Consider the following 23,077-nt stretch of genomic DNA (forward strand, 5'->3'; position numbering starts at 1 on the left):
GAAAAAAAGGTAAGGGATTAACCCCTTCCTCCCTCTTCAGCACCACGGGAGTTTTTCCTGGCACTATAGTAGTCCTTTAATACATTTGTGTTTTTAAACCCTGTACCCGGATTAATGGATCTCTATTGAGAAATTACTCTTTAAATTGGACACAAGACATACAGCTGATTTCGGGAGACAACCAACCACCTTCTCATTCAGTCAGAGTCTCAGCTTTTACCCCCCCTTAACACCGGTACAGCGTTCTATTAATATTAAAATAATAATAATATATTTTTTTTTAAAATGCCCACCCCCCACCAAGGCTCTGCATCACACACACAAACACACTCTGCATCACACACACACACTGCATTCATACACGCACTGCACTCATACACACACACACACACTGCATTCATAAACAAACACACTGCATTCATACACACAGACTGCACTCATACACACACACCGCATTCATACAAACACACTGCATTATATAGACACACACACTGCATTCATTATATACACACACTGTAAATAAATATCCAATTAATATAATTTTTTGGGGATATAATTTTATTTAGAAATTTACCAGTAGCTGCTGCATTTCCCACCCTAGTCTTATACTCGAGTCAATAAGTTTTCCCAGTTTTTTGGGGGTAAAATTAGGGGTCTCGACTTATATTCTATATATATTATACTCAAGTATATACGGGTATATATTTTTATACATATATATATATATATATATATATATATATATATATATATATACACGTATAATTACAATAATAAATAAAATAAATTATACGTATGTAATTTTATTCTAACTGTATTTTGTTATTAATATATACATATTGGTAACAAAATACTACCTATATATAAAATACATATAACTGCAAATATATATAGATAAATATATAATTACATAAATGATATATTTATGTATATATCTTAAAATTCTACGTGTATATTTAAGTAATCTTTTAACATAATTATGTGATTTAATTAATTAAAATTTGATTGACGTGGACATACCCGACTTGCAATACCCTTGGGTTGTGTACTTTTGCAAATGGTATGCCATCATGGGGGTAATTCTCAATCCTGGGCTACCACACGGTCTCAACGGTAACATTACTAATCTGGCAAATTTTAATGTGAAAAAAATGGAATGTGCTATATTTGACCCTGTAACTTTCCAAAACACCGTGAAATCTGTTAATAGGGGGTACTGTTGTACTTTTGAGACTTTGCTGAATACAAATCTGTGCATTTTATTGTAGTAAAAGCAATCAGTATGATGACATGTACAGCTAAAATGCCAGGCGGAACTACAATTTATTTTTAAAAATCTTAATTTCTCACAGTTTTTTTTTATTTTATTCATAATAAGTTATGTTTCATATATGAATAGTTCATGAGAAATTAAAGCCCTGTTTCTCCTGAACAAAATGATATATAATAAGTATGGGTGCACTTAATATGAAAGAGGTGAATTATGGTTGAACAGACATATAGTCCAAATTCCAGTTTTTGTTTACATTTTGTTTTGATCAGAACGTGTACTATTGACTCTGTCCTGAAGGGGTTAAATCTGAACCGGCTATTTTAGTGGCCTAGTATTATGTAAATGTCACTATTGGTGTACTTTGGGGTTTTTTTCTTTACATTTACAGTACTACCCTATTTTTGTTTTGAATTTTGTCTTTTAGGTAGGGATCGACCGATTATAGATTTTTTAGAGCCGATAATCTGTGAATTTTCAGGCGGATAGCCGATAACTTACTGATATTCTGTACATTTACCATTTTGAAAAAATAAACTATTTTTACACAATTCTACTGTTAACTGAACATGTTTATTATTTATTTTTTTATTACGGTAAATGCACAAAATATACATGCCAGTAAGAATTTTTTATGTTTTCAAGAATATGTGTGTGTGTAGTGGATGCAGTGAGAGTATTTGATTAGTGAATGCAGTGTGTGTTTGTGTAGTGGATGCAGTGTGTGTGTTTGTGTGTAGTGTGTGTGTGTAGTGGATGCAGTGTGTGTTTGTGTAGTGTGTATATAATGAATGCAGAGTGTGTGTGTTTGTATAGTGAATGTAGTGTGTAGTATGTGTAAAGTGAATGCAGTGTGTGTGTAGTGTGTGTGTATAGTGAATGCAGTGTGTTTGTGTTGTGTGTTTATTTAATGCAGTGTGTATGTGTTTGTGTAGGTTTGTAATGTGTGGAAAATGGGGGAGGGGCATTTAAAAAAAAAATCTTTATTTTTGTAGTGCGTAGGTAGACCAGCAGGTAGAGACATGACAGTAGTAGTTATTGCGATAGGATAAGCTGATGGTACATTATAGGTCACGGTAAGAGACTTGCACTTTTTTTTTTTGTTATTTAAGAAATCACAAGTGAAATCTACATGTCAGCTGTAAGATATGGTAAGTTTGATACTGCGACTGTTTAACGTGCTGACAGAAGAATGGAAGGTCATGTAGGAGCATGTTTAAATGGGACATTTTCTATCGCGTGTGTTATACAGAGACGAGGGGCATTTTTATTTTTATTTTAACGCTCTGAGGGCCGCAGGACTCGCGAGATTTAGACAAGGGAGCTGCTGGGAAGGTAAGTAAGAGCTTGCTGCAGGCCTTCCAGGACCACCGGAATTGGTCGATCCCTACTTTTAGGTATAGATATTTTACCCACTCTATGGTAGCATTGTATACTATTCTGTGTGCTCTCACCAATTTTACTGTTCTTTGCACCTTTTTGTGTGTGGTGGAGTGACCCACGTAGCTGATAGTAGCACCTGTTGTTTGTATATTTACAAGTAATAACTTTTCTTATTTTTTACTATTTTATTCTACAATTTAAAATTCACTTTAAATGCCCAATTAATTCTTACTTGATAAATATTAATACTACTTGGTAAAATAATAATGCTATTTGGTAATCTCCTGCAAAGTTTCTATTTCTTCTCTTATTTTACAAGAATTGCTATGGTTTTGCCTGGTCTATGTCATTCGCTAAATCCATAAAGGAACTGTATAGGCAACAACATGCTTATCCTTTTTTTCACCCCTAACAGTAAACCCACTGTCACTAGATTCTTCCCCTTCCCCAATAGTGTAAAAATTAGCTTTCGAAGTACCTGTTTTCATCTTTAATCTTACCGAATCAGTAATAACACACCCACAGTGTCTGTCCACCAATGGCCATGCTCCAGTGATTCTCTGACAGTGATGGCGAACCTTTTTGAGCCCAAGTGCCCGAACCACAATACATGCCAACTTTCTTTTCCTCAAAGTGCCAACACGGCAATTAAACGTGAATACAGGCATACCCCGCTTTATATACACTCACTTTACATACACTCGCGAGTACAGACATACCCGCGAGTGTACTTAAAGGTGCCTCGCAAGTACAGACATTCTCGCGCCTCTTCTGTTTGCGGTGAACAGTAAATGGAAGGTTCTATTCTCGCTCGGAGCAGCTCAGTTCAGTGTCATTGGGGCAAGAACTTTTCACACCTTCTGACATGGCACAGGTTAATCATCTCAAATTTATAATGTCTACTCCTAGCTGAACATATTTTTTATTTCTGCCCCTACATTGTCCATATTCTGCAATCGACTGCCATCCAGTGAAAGGGTTTACCCTGCCATTTTCTATAACTATGATTTAGCAGCTTAGCTGCATTAGCCACAATTCTGAGGATTCAAAGTTAAACCATAAATGCGTAAAGTGATGAAGAAAAATTAAAAATGAAAATGGCCCAGTGGGCAGGTTTATTTTACTTTTCCTCCCAGTTTAAGGTTGTCAGATGAGTAAAACATTAAAGATAAATGGTACAATCTGGAATGAGATTTTTTTATTTATTTTTTTACTGTTTGTTTTAACCGAATAAAAGCCCACTGGAAATCACTGAATAAATCACTGGAAATAAAATCACTGGAGATCTGCAGTTGCAGTATCAGTTATGCCTGTAAATTACTATTGCAATGCAGTACCTGCATTGGGAAGTGAAAAAAAGGTATTGCTTCACTTTAAGTACATTTTCGTTTTGCATACATGTTTGGTCCCATTGTGTACTTAAAAGTGGGGTATGCCTGCACTAAGGTTTAAGTTTAGAAAAGACAACTCAAACAGCTGTCCGAACTAATTCTCCTCTTCTCTCCCCCCCAGCATCTGCTCCTCCTCCTCTCCCCCCAGCATCTTCTCCTCTTCTCTCCCCGCAGCATCTACTCCTCCTCTCCCCCCAGTACCTTCTCTTCTCTCCCCAGATTCTCCTCTTCTCTCCCTTCAGCATCTTTCTATACTACCCCCAGCATATCCTCCTCCTCTCCCCCCAGATTATCCTCCTCCTCCTCTCCCACAGATTCTCCTCCTCCTCTCCCCCCAGATTGTCCTCCTCTCCCCCCAGCACCTCCTCCTCCTCTCCCCCAGATTATCCTCTCCCCTTCTCCCCCATCATCTCCTCCTCCTCTCCCCCCCAGCATCTCCTCTTCTCTCCCCCCAGCATCTTCTCTTCACTCATCTGAGCATCTCTCCTCTGATGTAAATCAGGCAGCAACGTTCCATCCTACTCACCCACCAACGATACGAAAGCAGAGTAGGCGCCTGCTGTTTTGGGCAGGCAGGTGCCTACTCTGCATTGCCGCCTGGAGGGGCCTAAGGCTGCCCACAGAGTGGGCTCGGCATGCCAGCTGTGGTACGCCTGCCATAGGTTCGCCATCGCTGCTCTATGAGAATCAGCAATGACACGCCCACAATGACTTCCCAAGAAGTACTCAACCTAAGTGACATTTCAAATACAGCATTCAGACACTAGAACTTATATACCACTTCACACACACATTTCCTCACCACATTAAGTATCATATAATGTCATATGTTTATTAAAGGACCACTCTAGTGCCAGGAAAACATACTCGTTTTCCTGGCACTAGAGTGCCCTGAGGGTGCCCCCACCCTCAGGGACCCCCTCCCGCCCGGCTCTGGAAAGGGGAAAAGGGTTAAAACTTACCTTTTTCCAGCGGTGGGCGGAGAGCTCTCCTCCTCCGATCCTCCTCTTCTCCTCCCCGTCGGCTGAATGCGCACGCGTGGCAAGAGCTGCGCGCGCATTCAGCCGGTCACATAGGAAAACATTCATAATGCTTTCCTATGGACGCTTGCGTGCTCTCACTGTGATTTTCACAGTGAGAATCACGCAAGCGCCTCTAGCGGGTGTCAATGAGACAGCCACTAGAGGAAATAGGGGAAGGCTTAACCCATTCACAAACATAGCAGTTTCTCTGAAACTGCTATGTTTCTGAAAAAATGGGTTAACCCTAGAAGGACCTGGCACCCAGACCACCTCATTAAGCTGAAGTGGTCTGGGTGCCTAGAGTGGTCCTTTAAATATACATAAAGAGACAGACAAACTCATAAATGCATATAGAGCTTTGTTTTATCTATCTATCTCTCTATAACTCTATCTAAACATATATCTAACTATAACTCTATCTAAAGTGGGAAGAGAGGTTGACTGATGGACTGGCAGAGAAGGGGCTAACACTAGGTAGTGAGGTTGGCCTACAGGGAAAGGGTTAACACTGGGTAGTGAGGTTGGCTAGTAGGGAAGGTGTTAACACTGGGTAGTGAGGTTTTCTGACAGGGAAGGTGTTAACACTGGGTTGGGAGGTTGGCTAGTAGGGATGGTGTTTAGCACTGGGTAGGGAGGTTGGCTAGTAGGGAAGGGGTTAACACTGGGTAGGGAGATTGGCTTGTACGGAATGGGTTAACACTGGGTAGAGAGGTTGCTAGTAGGGAAGGTGTTAACACTGGGTAGGGAGGTTGGCTAGTAGGGAAGGGGTTAACACTGGGTAGGGAGATTGGCTTGTACGGAATGGGTTAACACTGGGTAGAGAGGTTGCTAGTAGGGAAGGTGTTAACACTGGGTAGGGAGGTTGGCTAGTAGGGAAGGGGTTAACACTGGGTAGGGAGGTTGGCTAGTAGGGAGGGGGTTAACATTGGGTAGGGAGGTTGGCTAGTAGGGAAGGGGTTAACACTGGGTAGAGAGATTGGCTTGTAGGGAAGGGGTTAACACTGGGTAGAGAGGTTGCTAGTAGGGAAGGTGTTAACACTGGGTAGGGAGGTTTGCTGACAGCTACTGGCAGGGGAGGGGTTAACACTGGGTAGGGAGATTGGCTTGTACGGAATGGGTTAACACTGGGTAGAGAGGTTGCTAGTAGGGAAGGTGTTAACACTGGGTAGGGAGGTTGGCTAGTAGGGAAGGGGTTAACACTGGGTAGGGAGGTTGGCTAGTAGGGGAGGGGTTAACACTGGGTAGGGAGGCTGGCTAGTAGGGAAGGGGTTAACATTGGGTAGGGAGGTTGGCTAGTAGGGAAGGGGTTAACACTGGGTAGGGAGGTTGGCTAGTAGGGAAGGGGTTAACACTGGGTAGAGAGGTTGCTAGTAGGGAAGGTGTTAACACTGGGTAGGGAGGTTTGCTGACAGCTACTGGCAAGGGAGGGGTTAATACTGGGCAGTGAGGTTGGCTGATGGGTTGGAGGAGAATTTTTCCTTGCATTACAGGGAGTGAGGGAGATGAGCTCATATGGGCTGTAAAGATGTCTCTGCAGTGCAGTCTGTGCTGGGAGCATTCCTTACGCTAGATAAGACATGCCTCTGTTTTCATTGGCTGCAAAAGGTACGTTTCTTTCAGAAACTGCGAATCAGGAACATGTTGAAAGGTAGAGGGGGAGCGGCTAAGGGGGCTGGGTTACACTGCTGAAATCAGCACTGCAGGAAAACTCTACAGAATTGTAAGAAAAGAAACTAACAAGCGGTATTTCAGCTTATTAGCTTTAACCCCTTAAGGACCAAACTTCTGGAATAAAAGGGAATTATGACATGTCACGTGTCCTTAAGGGGTTAATTGAAGCTTAACTTGCTTAGCTGTCTGGAGTGTCCCTTTAAGTTGTAGTTGTTCTGGGGACTATAGTGTCCATAAACCAATAGATGTCTATCAGACTGTGTATTCCCTACAAGGGAGACCCGAAAAAGTATTGTCTTCAAAGTTAAAAACTGGAACACATATAAAACACTTTATAAGACCTTTATTAGGTAGACTTGAAAGGACACCAATAATAAATTACAGAAAACACATCGTGAATACGTGAAAAATAGGGTGGTGAATTTGAGTAAGCAGCTGGCTAAACATACTTATATATACATTGAACTTTAGAGCCTATGCTACTTACTGCAATAAAGACTGCACACCCTTATAAAATTAAAGGGGTAAGAACCTGATTATTGAGTCTCCCTATTAAATAGTGCTTCCCAGAGTCCAGCTAGTTCAATGGTGTGCAGGAACTACAGAGTAAAAAAAGAGCTAATAGAACTGCTAACTCCTCAGAGCCAGTGAGTGAATATTACTGTTTCATGAGTTTCAATTGTAATGCAATGAAAAGTTAATATTTAGATAGATGAAATGTAACAGTACAGGCAAACCGCAATCTGTGCTATGTAGGTCTATGGAGGGGGTGTGAGCAGCTACATTAGGCACTTTGAAAGAGCTCCTGTACTCCAACCGAGTACATCTGGCAATTTCCCTCTGACATTGGAAATCAATCGCCAAAGTGAATATAGCCTTTCCACAAACACTACTCGAGACTTCACGAAGGGGTAAACACCGTTTATTGAAACAAAACACACATATTTATACTAACATTCCCAACACGGGGGGTCATCAAAAAGAACAATGAAAACCTATCCTGGCGCCTCAATGTCTGGGACATAACTGGGTGAGGACAGGATTATTTAACTTCAAGAAATCCGGGACAATATTTTTTTTTTTTTTGTCAATCTTTCTTTATTGAAGAAAGCATTGAAATGGGTACAGAATAAAGAAGAAGGGACTTACAGTATGTTTACAGGCTGGGAACATGCTAACACGTTGTCGCAGCTCCTTTGAGCGATAGCTTCTTTTTATATTAATTGAGCGTTCCAATTAATAACCAGCATAGCGCAATAAAAGTGAAAGTAGGTAGTCAAAATCTGTGCATAATATCTTTAAATGTGAGTAACTATTCTGACAATCTATATTTTGCAGGATATGGATCATAACAGCAATATCAATATCGGAAAGTGTCATTGCGATGTTATAATTCAAGTGATGCTATATGGCACATAGAAAACATTAGACAGTATAATCAGAGGTAACAGCAGTGTAAGCACCGACAGTGATATCAACTTCGGCGGGTAGGTGGGAGTATATTGTGATGGCAGGTGAGGCCAATGGATAACTAGGTGTAGATGAGAGGTTCACAGAATGGCATACTGAGATGCAAGGCTTTGTTGCAGATCATCTGCGGTGGGGCTTGTGTAACCTGTGACCAAGACACCGGTAGATAGGTGGGTAAAGTCTGTGGGTGCACGTCCTGAGGTTGTTAGGCCGGGCCTATGTAAGTCGTGTTTGAGGATACCTATACAGGTGCCGCTGAAGGTGGCTGAGGCCTGATGTATCTATAGGGTGTCTATGGGTGGTACGGCCTACAAGTAGGTGTGTAGGTTTGTACGTTGGCATGTAGGAGATCGATTAGCAGCGTGTGCCGCAAGTGCGTATCGGTATGTGGATGTCCGTAGGATGGGCTATGCACAGGCATCAGCTAGTCCGTCCATCCGGGACTGTCGGGTGGAGGAGGGTGATAGGGGGGGGGAGGGAAGAGTTGGAGGCCTCCGTCCCCCCGTCCCGGTGAACGAGAGGTACCACAGCCAGGGCGTCCAGGTACGGGTACATTTCTCCTGTCTATCTTGCAGCGTTGCCGTAAGGGATTCCATGGTGTATATTTCTCCCACTTTGTCTCACCACTGCTGGAGTGTGGGCGCATCCCGTCGCTTCCACTTTGTGGGGATCAACAAGGTGGCTGCTGTCAGTAAGTGTTTTAGCAGGGACTTTTTATAAGTAGAGAGTGGCATGTCTGTGTGGTGTAGTAGCATGGATAGGGGTTGGAACGGTAGGGTAATATCCGTGATTTGTCGGATGGAGTCTCTGATCATTATCCAGAAGGGGGTGATACCGGGGCAGGACCACCAGATGTGGAGGTAGGAGCCATCGGCGGCACCGCATCTCCAGCAGTCTCCGGGTGTCTCTGCGTCCATGCGGTGCAGAGTGTCTGGGGTTCTGTACCAATGAGCTAGGATTTTAAAGTTTGTCTCTTGGTATTTGGAGCTGATGGAGCATTTGTGGGTTAGGGTAAAGATCTTTTCCCACTCCTGGTCTGTGAGTGCGGTCCCCGTCTCCCTCTCCCACCTGGATACGAATCTTGGGTGTGTTAGGTTTTCGCTCATTAGGAGAAGTGCATAGAGCCTGGAGACCCCCTTATCGGGGTGGGTCCGTGCTGTGCAGAGTGTTTCGAACTGTGTGGGGGCTCTGTGTAGGCACTGTTTGGTCGGGATGGTCATGTAATATGCCTGAATTTGTAGGTAATGGAAGTTGTCTAAGCCCGAGGGAGTTTTGTCTCCAAGGATATCGGCTAGGGGCTTAAGTCGGTTCCCTTGTGTGAGTTGGCAGAAGCTGAGCCAGTCGGAGTCGGCGTAAGCGCGTAGGTCTGCGGGTGTTAGTCCCCTGCCAATCTTAGGGTTATGTGTTATGGATGTGAGGGGGCTATCCGTGGTCATAAGTTGGTGCGAGTATCGCAGTGTGCACCAGACTCACAGTGTGGCGTCTATCATTGGGTTGCCAGTTCGTAGGGATCCCAGCGTCAGAGAGCTTAACCAAAGGCGAGAGGGGAGCATGCCGCCCGCCTGTGCGAGTTCCATGGGAACCCATAGTTTGGTCGTTGGGCGTGCATGCCAGTCTACCGTCCTCAGTAAGTGGGCCGCCTGGTAGTATCTCAAAAAGGATGGGAGCCCAGCACCGCCTCTGGTTTTAGGTCGTTCTAGTATCGCCCTGCTCACCCTGCATGCTTTCCCGTTCCACACGAAGTGTCGTACCGCCGCGGATATGGAGCGGAAGAAGGTTCTGGGTAAGGAGATGGGGACCGCTTGGAACAAGAACAAGAGACGTGGTAGCACATTCATTTTTACGGCGCTTATTCAGGCGAACCAAGAGACATAGAGACCCCTCCATCGCCGGAGGTCAAGCTGTAAGACCGAGAGTATGGGGAGAAAGTTCAGTTGATATAGGAGGTTCAGATCAGTGGGGAGCCAGATCCCGAGGTATCTTAGTTTGGTAGTGCACCACGAGAAACGGAATTGTGTCCGGGACAATATTATCCCCAAAACACAACTTTGCCCACAGGTATATAAAACACCAAGATCTACAAAAATAAAAACTCTAAATAGTGTAACACTGTTACATTAAAGTTTAATGGGTATTTCGGTATGTATCACACTCACAAATACGTATTGATAGTAGGCAAAATCATACACCATAGGTGTCTTCACTCTTCCTAGGTTTCCAAGTAACAGCACCATATAAGAAGAGAAATAGGAAAAAGGGACACATAGAGTAGATCTTTGCATATAAAATCCCTCTATTTATTATTATGCACTCACAAGCTTAAAATAAATGACAGATTATCACCAATCTCCACTTGGAGTCCCCATCGATCAGGATATCCAGTTGGTAATATCTTTGTGAATCAGCAAATCATATTAATGTATAAGTCAATATAAATAAAAAATATAACCCAAAAAGAATAAAGTTAATATACGTCCGCCCTACACGTTTCGTTCACGCTCTGGACTTCTTCAGGGAAAATACATCAAAGTCTGTGTTTCTCTGATCCGTGTACATGCTGAAATGGTAAATCTCGGTTTAAAACTCCTGGTTCACCCCTCCCTCTGACCGCCATCAGCCAATCTCAACAGGGGTGGAGGGGAGGGGGTGAACTGCATTACCGGTCTTTCATTCGATAGCTATGCTTTGATCTGGATATGACAAATCCTAGAGTCTCTGTTAATCTTAGGTGTCCCTTCTGTTTCCGGCGCGTCTTGCGTTCCAATGATGTAATGTCCGGCGCGTCTTGTGTTCCACTGACGCAATGTCCGTCTGTCTTTTGCATTTCACTGCATTTTTCGGATCTCCGTTCACCAGAAAGGTCCACTACGTCGTGAAGGGATTTTCATATGTACTGTCAAGTGATAGTTAAAATAACATGAACCTGAAAAAGGGAGACAATAAAACTGTAATACTATTTTTATCATCCAGATTAAGTCATAAACCCCCCTGCCCCCCCCCCCCCCCAAAAAAAAAGACATAGAAATTCATAGGAGGTATAAGGATGGTGGCACTCTATATTGAAGGAGTTTACATGAGGAAAATTCCGCTTTGGGAAAATTGTTATAATTTTAGCATTCTATAGAAAACCTAATGGAATTTAAAATATATATATATTTAATACCAATATATATATATAAAAAATAAAAAAACAAACAAAAAAGAATAATGAACATGAAATAAAATAAAAATACAAGTAATAATAATGAAAAATATAAAAATAATGATAATGAATAATAAAAATAAAATGAGGAAAGAATATATATAATTCAAGATTTTAATACAATGTTAGTAAATCACACAAGATTAGTAATGTTAATAAATAAAAATAAAGTACCCTCGGCAATATGTACATCCCTGGACAGGACTAGTCCACATGAACACACTGTCCAAAAAGCATTAAAATTGGGGGTACACAGCACAAGTAACCAATTAATAAAGTTCAGTGGGATTCCAGAAACCTCAGACCGGTGCAGAGTTCCAGGCTGTCTACATATTAGTGCCAGTAGGAAATGAGGAGTCGCTCCGATTCAGTGGAAGGGGGCTCCCTCTACTTTCTTGTGTTTTTTTAATAGTCCTTCACCTCCTCTACGTTAACTGCAATTACCGCTCTCCTGAGTGAGAAGTACAAGATGGAAGTTGTACCGGAAAGCAGCCAGACCTCTAGCCGAGTAAGAGGTGTAAAAGGTATCTGGAGGGTAGAGGGACATAGGGTGGAGGAGGTAAAGGGAGAGGTATTTTTAGGGGGAAATTGTGTAAAGTCCTGCATCAGTTGTTGAGTGGTCTGAGCAGGCTCAACCACAGACACTACGTGCTCTTTCCCTACTGATAGACCTACTACTATACTAGCACATTGTGAATACACAGTGCATGTCCCACATATGCAGTACATTGATTTCTTGTAAAGGAGCAATAAGTAACATAGGCTTTATAGTTTAATTTACATATACATATATTTAGCCAGCTGCCTACTCATATCCACAGCCCTGTTTTTCACTGATTCACATTGTTTCACTTCAGTGTGTTTGTTTCTGTTGTCTACTAATTTTTTTTTATAATTCTTTATTTTTGATGTGCATGTTTATAGTAAGAATCACAGTACAGACATATAAAGTTTGTCATGTGCAAACAGCACATTTTTAGTAAATTTAGACAAGAGGAACTCAATGTAGAGTGGAATGAACAGGAGAAAAAGTGATGGGCATAGCTTAAGCACTGCAAATAAATTCAGCTGCTCATAGTATAGAAAGAGTGAAACAGTTACCTTAGTTAAAGGACCACTCTAGGCACCCAGACCACTTCAGCTTAATGAAGTGGTCTGGGTGCCAGGTCCTTCTAGGGTTAACCCATTTTTTCATAAACATAGCAGTTTCAGAGAAACTGCTATGTTTGTGAATGGGTTAAGCCTTCCCCCAAATCTCACTGACAGCCGCTAGAGGCGCTTGCATGATTCTCACTGTGAAAATCACAGTGAGAGCACGCAAGCGTCCATAGGAAAGCATTATGAATGCTTTCCTATGTGACCGGCAGAATGCGCGCCTTCAGCGCATTCAGCCGACGGGGAGGAGAAGAGGAGGATCGGAGGAGGAGAGCTCTCCGCCCACCGCTGGAAAAAGGTAAGTTTTTACCCCTTTCCAGAGCTGGGCGGGAAGGGGACCCTGAGGGTGGGGGCACCCTCAGGGCACTCTAGTGCCAGGAAAACGAGTATGTTTTCCTGGCACTAGAGTGGTCCTTTAATTCTTAGGTTAACAGGAGCCATCTCCCCCGAGTCCACCAGTGTCAGGATTACTAATTGATCCAGCATGCAGAAATAGTGTCACACCTAGGATTAAAGATAATGTCTAACCGGACCTTAGAATGGCCGGACTTAACGTACCAAAAAATAGTCAAAATACTTACCAAGGTCAGGGATACAGAATGAGACACAATGATGAGGGAAAACCAAAAGTCAAGAATACCAGAAATCAGGGATGTCAAAAGGAAGCCAAAGTAAAAAAACAGAAATAATATGATCAGGAACACGCTCTCGGATAACCAGCAAAGGAAAACCACGACAGGGCAATGAGTGGAAGGAAAAATTAGTTTAAATAACCCTCCAGCAAATCCGATTGGCTGTACGTGACCTTTGACCCCCAAAACGGGATGTGCGTCTTTTGCGTGACGTCACACTCGCGTCGACGTCCGCATTACGGTGGGCTGATGTGGGGCTATAATATGGCGTGGAACCGCAGCGGCCGGCATCCACTAACATGTTACAAAAGTCAGGTATCATGGTGCAGGGCCGCTGGGCGGCACTTCCACCAGTCTCAGGAAGGTAACCTTCACTACAATCTCCACAGGGAGAGGATGGATACGTGACAACCAGAAGGCTTAGGCTCAGCCAACATCTGACCTGCAAGGCCAGTGGTAAGACAGAAGTGAGTCCAGCGTGATGTATTTTGGGAGAAGGGAGAGGTGGTGAGTGCACACCATGTGAGCGATCCCTTGCCTGTTCCCGATCCTCCATCGGAGTCAGCTGAAATGCAGGAGTGTCATGCAGGCCGGCAGGGGTAGCGGCGTTGAGTGATGAGGGGCCAGGTAGGAAGTCCCCCACGATTTCATCTGTCGGTGAGTAGTGTCGGAGCTGTGTTGATGTGCCCCTCTGCTTCGCCACCCTTTGCTTTGCCGCGGAAATGCTACTCTGCTGTTGGAGGGTGGTCTCCGGCTGTGCTGCCATTGCATATTTGCCTGCCACCTCTGTCATTTTGGGCATGGAGAGTCCTTCTTAGGGCAGGTGCTGCTAATAACGAAGACAGTTTCCTGGGACCGGGATGACCCCCGTCGGTCCAGAGGCAGAGGAACGTGGGCCTAGACGCAGTTTGTCAGTCTTCTGTGGGAGCGGGAGAGCGGCTGTCTCCCCTGCGCCAAACACGCTTTTAGGCCGCAGAGCTTTATCGAGCAATTCTTCAAGAATGGCAGCATAAAAGGTATCTATGTGGGCATCACAATGTCTTCTGACTAGAAGTGGGCTAGATGACCCAGATTATGATGTTTATTCGCAAATATTTAGTAAAAATCGATATGCTAAGCTGTATCCGCTCAACTCCGCGGTCAGGCCCCGCCCTCTACTATTTTTTTTTTTAAAGTTTTGTGGCAGTACTTTTTTGGTGTTCCTCCTGTGTGAGAGACACTTTTTTTTTTAAATATTGCATTATAGGATGACTGGATAGGGTTAATTCTAGGGTTAGGCTTTGTTGCCTGGATTGGTCAGACCTTGAGCTTTGTCAAGGACCCCAACATTTCTGATGGCAGCCCTGCCTGCAATAAAATATGAGCTATGGGAGCCAGGGACCCTCTTTCATGCAACTTTTATTCCATACACATTTTTGTTGAACAGATATAGGAGTGCGATTCAACATGTCGCTTGGCCACATATCACTTAATACTTGTGCTGGTAGTAGGTAGCACAAAAAAGTAAAACACAGTCCAGGAGAGAAAATAGTTGATATTCCTATAAGATTCATGCATGAAGTAAATGTTGGGCCAAAGTTCAGAGTAGGGTTTGAGGAATCAATTAAAAAAAAATTTAATTTATTAACCTTTTTTAATGATCTTACATACAATGAATGCTTAATGTATAGAGATTTGTTTGACTAGGTACGGAAGATGACATCTTTTAAATTAGCTCCATTTGCCGCCTCACAATGTTGAACTATTTCGATAGCATTGTTCATAACATTAGTTAATGTCTGAGGCTCTAGCGTTCAAATTTCTGCACGGATATTCTCCTTGAGCGGCTCATTTGTACACAGTTTTTTCACGTACACTCACTCCTTCAGATATCCCCACCGGAAGTAATCGAGAGCTGAAAGTTTGTGTGAACATGGCAGCCAGTTTACCTGGGAATTTCTTGAAATTATTCGCTCGCCGAAACGTTGTCTCAGGAGAACTATTGTGGCCCTGACCGTATGGGCAGCATTTCCATCTGGTTAAAACCACATTTCAGTACTTTTTTTTCCTCTTTGCATCAAAATATTCGACCTCCGATTTTGAAAACAAAATTCCACTATTTTTACTTGTTGTTCCTTCATAAATTTACCCATGACGAATCTCTGAAGACTCAGTTATAATATGTACCTGCAACAAAAAAATAAAAATGAACTACTAACAAATAAGTTATTTAGCTGTCAAATCCTTCTGTGGGTTTTGTCTTACTCTGTATTTGAATTCTACATGCTAAGTGGACTCACATTTCAAACTAATTACAGTGAATAATTGATATATGTGCAGGGAATCAAGATAGACCTGACTACCCTAGGCAGGTCCCACAGCCATCAATTAAGTCATATTGATCTCACAGCCATATGATCAGGGCAAGCTGAACCCTAATGACACTGATAGATGTGATAGATGTGATAGGTGTTGCTGCTGCTGCAGCCAGTAAGAAGGGAGGGAGCATGTCCTGACACAGGGGCTCAGACTACATGAAAGACGTGCTTTGACAAGGAAACTTCTCTGGGTGACGTCATCACGCACGCTGTGCAGTGAAAGTGTTAGGAAAACAAACGGCGGCCATTTTGGTCCGTCCCACTCTTCAATAGATGTGGCTGCAGATTGTGTAACGGTGAAGTCTGTTTCCGGGTTCGCTGAAGCAGGGAAAGGGATGAGTCCGGTAAGTTGCTGGACACGGATCCTTCGGGTGCTGTGCATGGGAAGCCGAGCTTTGCAGCAGAGACAGTGGCTGGCTCTGCCCATTAATGACATAATATGAGACCTTAGTATGGCTGTCAGCTGTCATGTGATCAGCTCAGCACACAGGGACCCTCTGCCCTAATACAGCTCATTACCCCCTGTCACAGGGACCCTCTGCCCTAATACTGCTCATTACTCCCTGTCACATGGACCCTCTGCCCTAATACTGCTCATTACCCACTGTCACAGGGACCCTCTGCCCTAATACAGCTCATTACTCCCTGTCAATGGGACCCTCTGCCCTAATACAGCTCATTACTCCCTGTCACTGGGACCCTCTGCCCTAATACAGCTCATTACTCCCTGTCACTGGGACCCTCTGCCCTAATACAGCTCATTACTCCCTGTCACTGGGACCCTCTGCCCTAATACAGCTCATTACTCCCTGTCACTGGGACCCTCTGCCCTAATACTGCTCATTACTCCCTGTCACAGGGACCCTCTGCCCTAATACTGCTCATTACTCCCTGTCACAGGGACCCTCTGCCCTAATACTGCTCATTGCCCACTGTCACAGGGACCCTCTGCCCTAATACTGCTCATTGCCCACTGTCACAGGGACCCTCTGCCCTAATACTGCTCATTACCCCCTGTCACAGGGACACTCTGCCCTAATACTGCTCATTACCCACTGTCACAGGGACCCTTTGCCATAATACTGCTCATTACCCACTGTCACAGGGACCCTCTGCCCTAATACTGCTCATTACCCACTGTCACAGGGACTCTCTGCCCTAATACTGCTCATTACCCACTGTCACAGGGACTCTCTGCCCTAATACTGCTCATTACCCACTGTCACAGGGACCCTCTGCCATAATACTGCTCATTACTCTTTGTCACAGGGACCCTCTGCCCTAATACTGCTCATTACTCCCTGTCACAGGGACCCTCTGCCCTAATACTGCTCATTACCCCCTGTCACAGGGACCCTCTGCCCTAATACTGCTCATTACCCACTGTCACAGGGACCCTCTGCCCTAATACTGCTCATTACCCACTGTCACAGGGACCCTCTGCCCTAATACTGCTCATTACCCACTGTCACAGGGACCCTCTGCCCTAATACTGCTCATTACCCACTGTCACAGGGACCCTCTGCCCTAATACTGCTCATTACCCCCTGTCACAGGGACCCTCTGCCCTAATACTGCTCATTACCCCCTGTCACAGGGACCCTCTGCCCTAATACTGCTCATTACCCCCTGTCACAGGGACCCTCTGTCCTAATACTGCTCATTACCCCCTGTCACAGGGACCCTCTGACCTAATACAGCTCATTACCCCTGTCACAGGGATCATCTGACCTAATACTGCTCATTACCCACTGTCACAGGGACCCTCTCACTTAAAGCGGCACTGTCATGCCAAACTTACCTTTCTTTAATTGATTCCTCTCCCAGGATCTGTTCTTCATTCTCCCTGTCTGCTCTAGTTTTCTTTAAAACATAAGACAAATTAGGGACTATTTGTCTTCTGGAGGTTTCCTACGTCTAACCATCTCTGACCAGCGGGGGAGCAAAGTGTGCTCCATTTCTGGTGGTCAGAGCAATTTTCCCACAATTCTCACCTTTCCTCCGTGTTCCCACGAAGCCTCCTTTCACTTTTTCTGAACATCCTGTCATTTAGACAGAATACTAGCGAAACTACCGAATTGCGTCCTAACAGAATTAGAACAGTTTCTCCATTTGTGTTAGGACGCAATTCAGGACTTTGTTCGTAGCGGAATTTCATTCATATGAATGAAACTCCGATCCTATTCGTGCCCCGGCTGCATCTTGCAGCCACTTAGTAGATAACACCCATGGTATCAGGGAGCTATCTACCAAAAGGCTGAAAGACCTAAATTGTCCTTTCAGCCAAATTTACTAATACTAAGTAAAGATTACTTGGTATTAGTCAATTCTGCCCCTACTCGCTATATTGCAAATAGGGGTGTGACGGTCTGTGAAGGTATCACTGTCTTGCATACCCTTTTCCCATAAAATAATACGCCAATAATCCACAGCTTCCCATATCGCTGGTGTCGCATAATAACCCACACATAAGCCAAAGCTTAATGCTGGGACAAGACTGGTTTAATGGAAACACAGGCATTCACTTTATACAGTACATAACTACTCCTCTGAGCCAGCGAGATAATTGAGTTTAGAGAAAATACTAAACTCAATCATCCTCTGGTCAGAAAAAAGTAACATTTTTCACAACACTCCGAAATACCCCCAAAAATACATGAGACCCCCACAAAACACATCCCTGGGTAGCCCGTCTCTGTGGGAGCAACATATAAAGAAATCAGCAAAATCTGTTTGGTAATTCGCGAACGGCACCGCAGGGAAAGTTGACCGGTCTGACATGAGGTTGAAGCCGAGAAGCAGTTCCAGGAGAAATGTAGCAAGAGCTGGTCTCCGTTCGTGGGGTTTTATACGAAAACCACAATAGATAGTCAATCTGGTTCGTGGAGAATGTTCCCTGTGTTCGGTATTCTGAAACTCCCGAATGCTGTTCGTCTGAGTTGATGGGAAAGGGAACGTAGAGGAGATCCGTAAAGACCAGTCTTCTTGCAAGTGCGTTGCCGAAAACAGTTCCAGGCACTCGATGACCAAGTCCCGCGGGCAGCGTTCGGGTGACAAGATGGCCGCCACCCATTGTTCTGACCACGTGTATGCGTATGCACAAAATGGTGGCCACCCGGGAGCATTCAATTAGTCTGCGGTTTTCATATAGATATATAACGTTCTAAGTTCTAATTAGTCTGTGGGGTGGCCTCGGTTTTGGAACCCAAAAAAATAACGAATGAACCATAACAAAATAACGAATTACTGTTAGAGGATAATAGAAGGGAGTGCAAATAGCCGATCAGTGATGGGGTATCCCTTCAGAAGGGGCATGTCTACTAAACAGTGAGCAGCCAGTGGCTGCTCACTGTTAAAAAACAAAACCAAAGTATCCACCCTCCCAAGCCCCCACTTGTGCAGCGCGAGTTGGGGCTATTAAACTGAAGGGGGGGACCTATTTCCCCCCCCCCCCCACCCCATAGCACCCGGTGAGGGCCCTAAATAACAATAAGGGGGACAACCTATTGTCATCCCCCCCCCCCCCTGGCACTCACCCCTGAGCATAGAGTGGGGGCCCTATTGTCCTCCCTCCCCAGCCCCCACCCCTGAGAGGCGGATGGGGCCCTAAATGAGAATAAGGGAGGGACTTATTGTCCTCCCCCCAGCCCCCACTTCTGAGCAGCAGCCCTAAATAATAATCGGGGGGACCTATTGTCCTTCCCCCTGGCCCCCACCCCTAAGCGGCGGATGGGGGCCCTAAATAACAATAAGGGGGTGGGACCTATTGTATTGTATGATGGAGGAGCATCTGGAGCAGCTGGAATGGACGGTCTGTGTCTAGGATTTCATTAAGTGTCTTGTGGATAGCTTGCCAGAATGGGGTTATTTTGCTGCAGGACCACCAGATATGTAGATCCGCACCAGCCTGCTCCCCACATCTCCAGCAGGTGTCTGGGGCGTCAGGCAGCATGAGGTGTAGTCTCTCTGGTGTTCGATACCATCCGGTCAGCAGTTTATAGTTTAGCTCCTGCAGCTTACTCTTGAAATAATTTAAACATTGTATAAAATTATAAATAAGTTATCTTCCCATTTACCCAACTGCCTAGACCAGCGTTTCCCCAACCATTCCTCAAGACCCACCAACAGTCCATTTTTTGACAGTATCTCCATTGGAGTAAAACAGGGAAATACATAAATCCTGGACTGTTGGTGGGCCATGAGGACTGGTTAGGGAACTACTGGCCTAGACAATGGGGAAAATGTAGTAGGAACACAGAAAGCCCCTGCTTGGGTTATTCTTTAATTCATGCTGCTTATGGTTTGTGTCAGGGAAGATAGTGTTCTTACTTTTATTTTTATTTATTTTGACTATAAAAGTAAGCACTGTACAAAATGCTCTATTTACCTTTTGTATTAGTCTGTCAAAGTTGTACTATCTTTTTTCCCCAATTGTACAGCGCTGTGGAATACGCTGGCGATTTATAAATGCCAGTAATAATAATTTATGGTAGTCATGTTTTGATTTATGTATCGGTATGAATTTAACAGTAGTTGAGACCACTTGCAGCTTATGCTGTTGGTGACTTTTATTAAATGTAAAGCTGAGAAATCTGTAAGCTGTTAGTGATCTAACTGTGATGAAGCATATCATGAACAAATCAACTTGTACATACGCATAACATTCAAAAGTGTTGCTAATTTAAAGTTATTGGATCTAAACTTGATATATATATTTTTTTTCTCTCTCTCAATATTGATTTAATAACACATGCTAGGAAATATGGACTGTACTGTCATTTCATTCTTTTCTCTTGGCTTTTTTTGTTAATGGCACATATAATGTTTCAGGATATTGTACGCAGTTCATATTCTTTGTCTCACAATAGAAAGTGGCAGTTTAAGGTTTGAGATAGGAAGTTATTCAGTTATTTTCTACAAGTGATCTACATATGAAGCAGTATGATAAGGTGATGCCTGATAATTGTCTATGTCCCATGGTCATAATGAGGAGGTGTAGGTTCCTTCTGATTCATCTTAAAGCAGCACTGTCACCCTGTGCTTAGACCCTGTAGGACTATTTTGTCTTATGCATTTTTCCTATGCCTAACATTTTTTGACAAAGGGATGAGTTTTCCCCCTTAGGGACGGAGCCAATTGTACAAGTTGTGAACAAAATAAAACGTAAACCAAAACTGGAATTTGCGCAATGTCTGTTCAACCGTAATTCACGTCTTTCATATTAAGTGCACCCACACTTATTATATATAATTTTGTTCAGGAGGAACAGGGCTTTAATTGCACATGAACTATTCAAATATAAAACATATTTTTTTATGAATAAAATATAAAAACGTGTGAGACATTAAGATTTGTTTTTAAATTTTTTAGTCCTGCGTGGCATTTTAACTGTCATAATACTGTAAGTTTTTATTACAATAAAATGCACATGTTTGTATTCAGCGATGTCTCACGAGTACAACAGTACCTCCATGTACAGGTTTTATGGTGTTTTGTAAAGTTACAAGGTCAAATTATAACACGGTTCATTTTTCAGTTAATACACATTGAAATTTGCCAGACTGGTTATGTTGCCTTTGACACTGTATCGTAGCCTAGAAATTATAATTACCCCCATGATAGCATACCATTTGCAAAAGTAGACAACCCAGGGTATTCAATATGGGGTATGTCCAGTCTTTTTTAGTAGCCACTTAATCACAAACACTGGCCAAAGTTAGCATTTATATTTGTTTGTGTGTGAAAAATGCAAAAAAACTAATATTAACGCTAGGATGGCATAGAATGCCCGCTGTCCTTAAAGGGACACTATAGTCACCTGAACAACTACAGCTTAATGTAGTTGTTCAGGTATGATCTATAGCTCCCTGCAGGCAATCTAATGTAAACACTGTATTTTCAGAGAAAATACAGTGTTTACATTGATTGATAGGAATACCTCCAGTGGCCGTCACTCAGACGGCCACTAGAGGGACTTCCTATCACGCAGGGCCCTAAAAAGGCCCTGGACACGTCAGACGTATTAAAATACGTCTGACGTGTTCAGGAGAGAGAAGGCACTGTGTGCGCGCCTTCTCTCTCCAGCCTGTCAGCGGAGGAGGGGGGGCGGGCAAAGACCGCGAAGTATGTGCGCCTATATATAAGTATGTGCGCAAGTATATATTATTATGTGCGCATGTGCGGCAAAGCCGCGCATGCGCACAAGGGAGCAATGACGCTTCCAAATGGAAGCGTCTGATTGCTCCCTGCTCGCGCCCGCCTATTTAGTCATTTTGACAAAATAGGGGGCGCGGCTTCACGAGGCTCCCGGCGCTGGAACCAGGTAAGTAAACTTGCCTCCCTGGAGAGTACCTTTAAGGTGTTAGAGGGACACTATATAGAAAAAAGGTAGTGTTTATATTCCTTCGTAGGAACACCTCTAGTGGCAGTCACTCAGACTGTGCAGTCTTCATGCTCTACATGGAGGCACTGAACATTCCTCATAGAGATAGAGAGCATCTCAATGAGGAGATGCTGATTGGCACATCCACAATAGCCTTCCACTGCTTTCCTAATGGAGAGTATTGGATTGGCTGAGATCATAAAGTTTGATCTCAGCCAAGGAGGTGGGCAGGGGTGGAGCCAGCCAAGATGAGACCCATGCGGTGCTGGAACAAAAGATGTGTAAAACACCTTTTTAATGGGGGACAAGGGGAATCTAAACTGCGCTATTAGAAATAGAGTGTCAGAAAAACATGTTTGTATTCCTGACATTATAGTGTTTACTTAATATGAGTTTTAAAATGAAAATTGAACAGTAATCATTAGGGAGTTGACACAGAACAAGCGTCTCCTTCCGCAAAGCTTGCAAGATGTTAACATATTATTGGCTGCCTTTCTATGACCTATTATTGTCTATTGTATCTGTGAATCATTAAAACATGTACATCTTGGTTATCAAATACAGAAAGAACTGTGTTTGGTGTAACGTTACACTTCCTGCTGCTCGAAAGTTGAGTAATGTTAGCAGCCCCCCATGAGAAGGGATCTTTCAATGAGAATAGAATATTAGATAAACTCTAATAGGTATCCAGGAGTGATATAGGATAAATATCTTATGGAATGTTGAGTGGATAAAAATATTTGAAAATCAATAACTATAAAATAGATAAATTGAGTGGATTGAAAATCATTAATTATGCAATCAATAACTATAAAATAAATAATTTACATAAAATTAAATATGAAAAAAAAAGTAAGTATTGCAAAAAATCACTATGTAGAAGTCCACAAAATTTGCATTATATATGATCTGACTATAGTAGTCAATGCTTTAAAAAGAGTCACTGAATAAGTGTCGGGAACCCTATAATTTCCAGTCTGAGTGATATCTCTATCCACACTATCCACTCCATAACTGTGAGATTTTTAATCTCATCAATACCCTCAGGAATCTTTGAATGTTTCTCTTGAAAATATTAATTGGGAACTACAATGTTTTTAACATTCTTATTACTTTGGTATTAACCAGGATTATGAAATGGT

At 43.2% G+C, this 23,077-nt stretch overlaps 1 protein-coding gene across 1 annotated transcript in view; it reads left to right on the forward strand.

Annotated features, from left to right (window-relative positions):
• The first annotated feature begins 15,787 nt into the window (after positions 1-15,787).
• Positions 15,788-23,077, forward strand: part of USP8 (ubiquitin specific peptidase 8) — a 40,460-nt gene continuing 33,170 nt past the window's right edge. Inside the window, exon 1 of the mRNA XM_063446298.1 lies at positions 15,788-15,897. The gene's annotated coding sequence lies outside the window, so the exon portion shown is untranslated. The remainder of the gene's footprint in view (positions 15,898-23,077) is intronic.

This window comes from Pelobates fuscus, chromosome 3 (assembly GCF_036172605.1).
Source record: "Pelobates fuscus isolate aPelFus1 chromosome 3, aPelFus1.pri, whole genome shotgun sequence".
Taxonomy (NCBI): domain Eukaryota; kingdom Metazoa; phylum Chordata; class Amphibia; order Anura; family Pelobatidae; genus Pelobates; species Pelobates fuscus.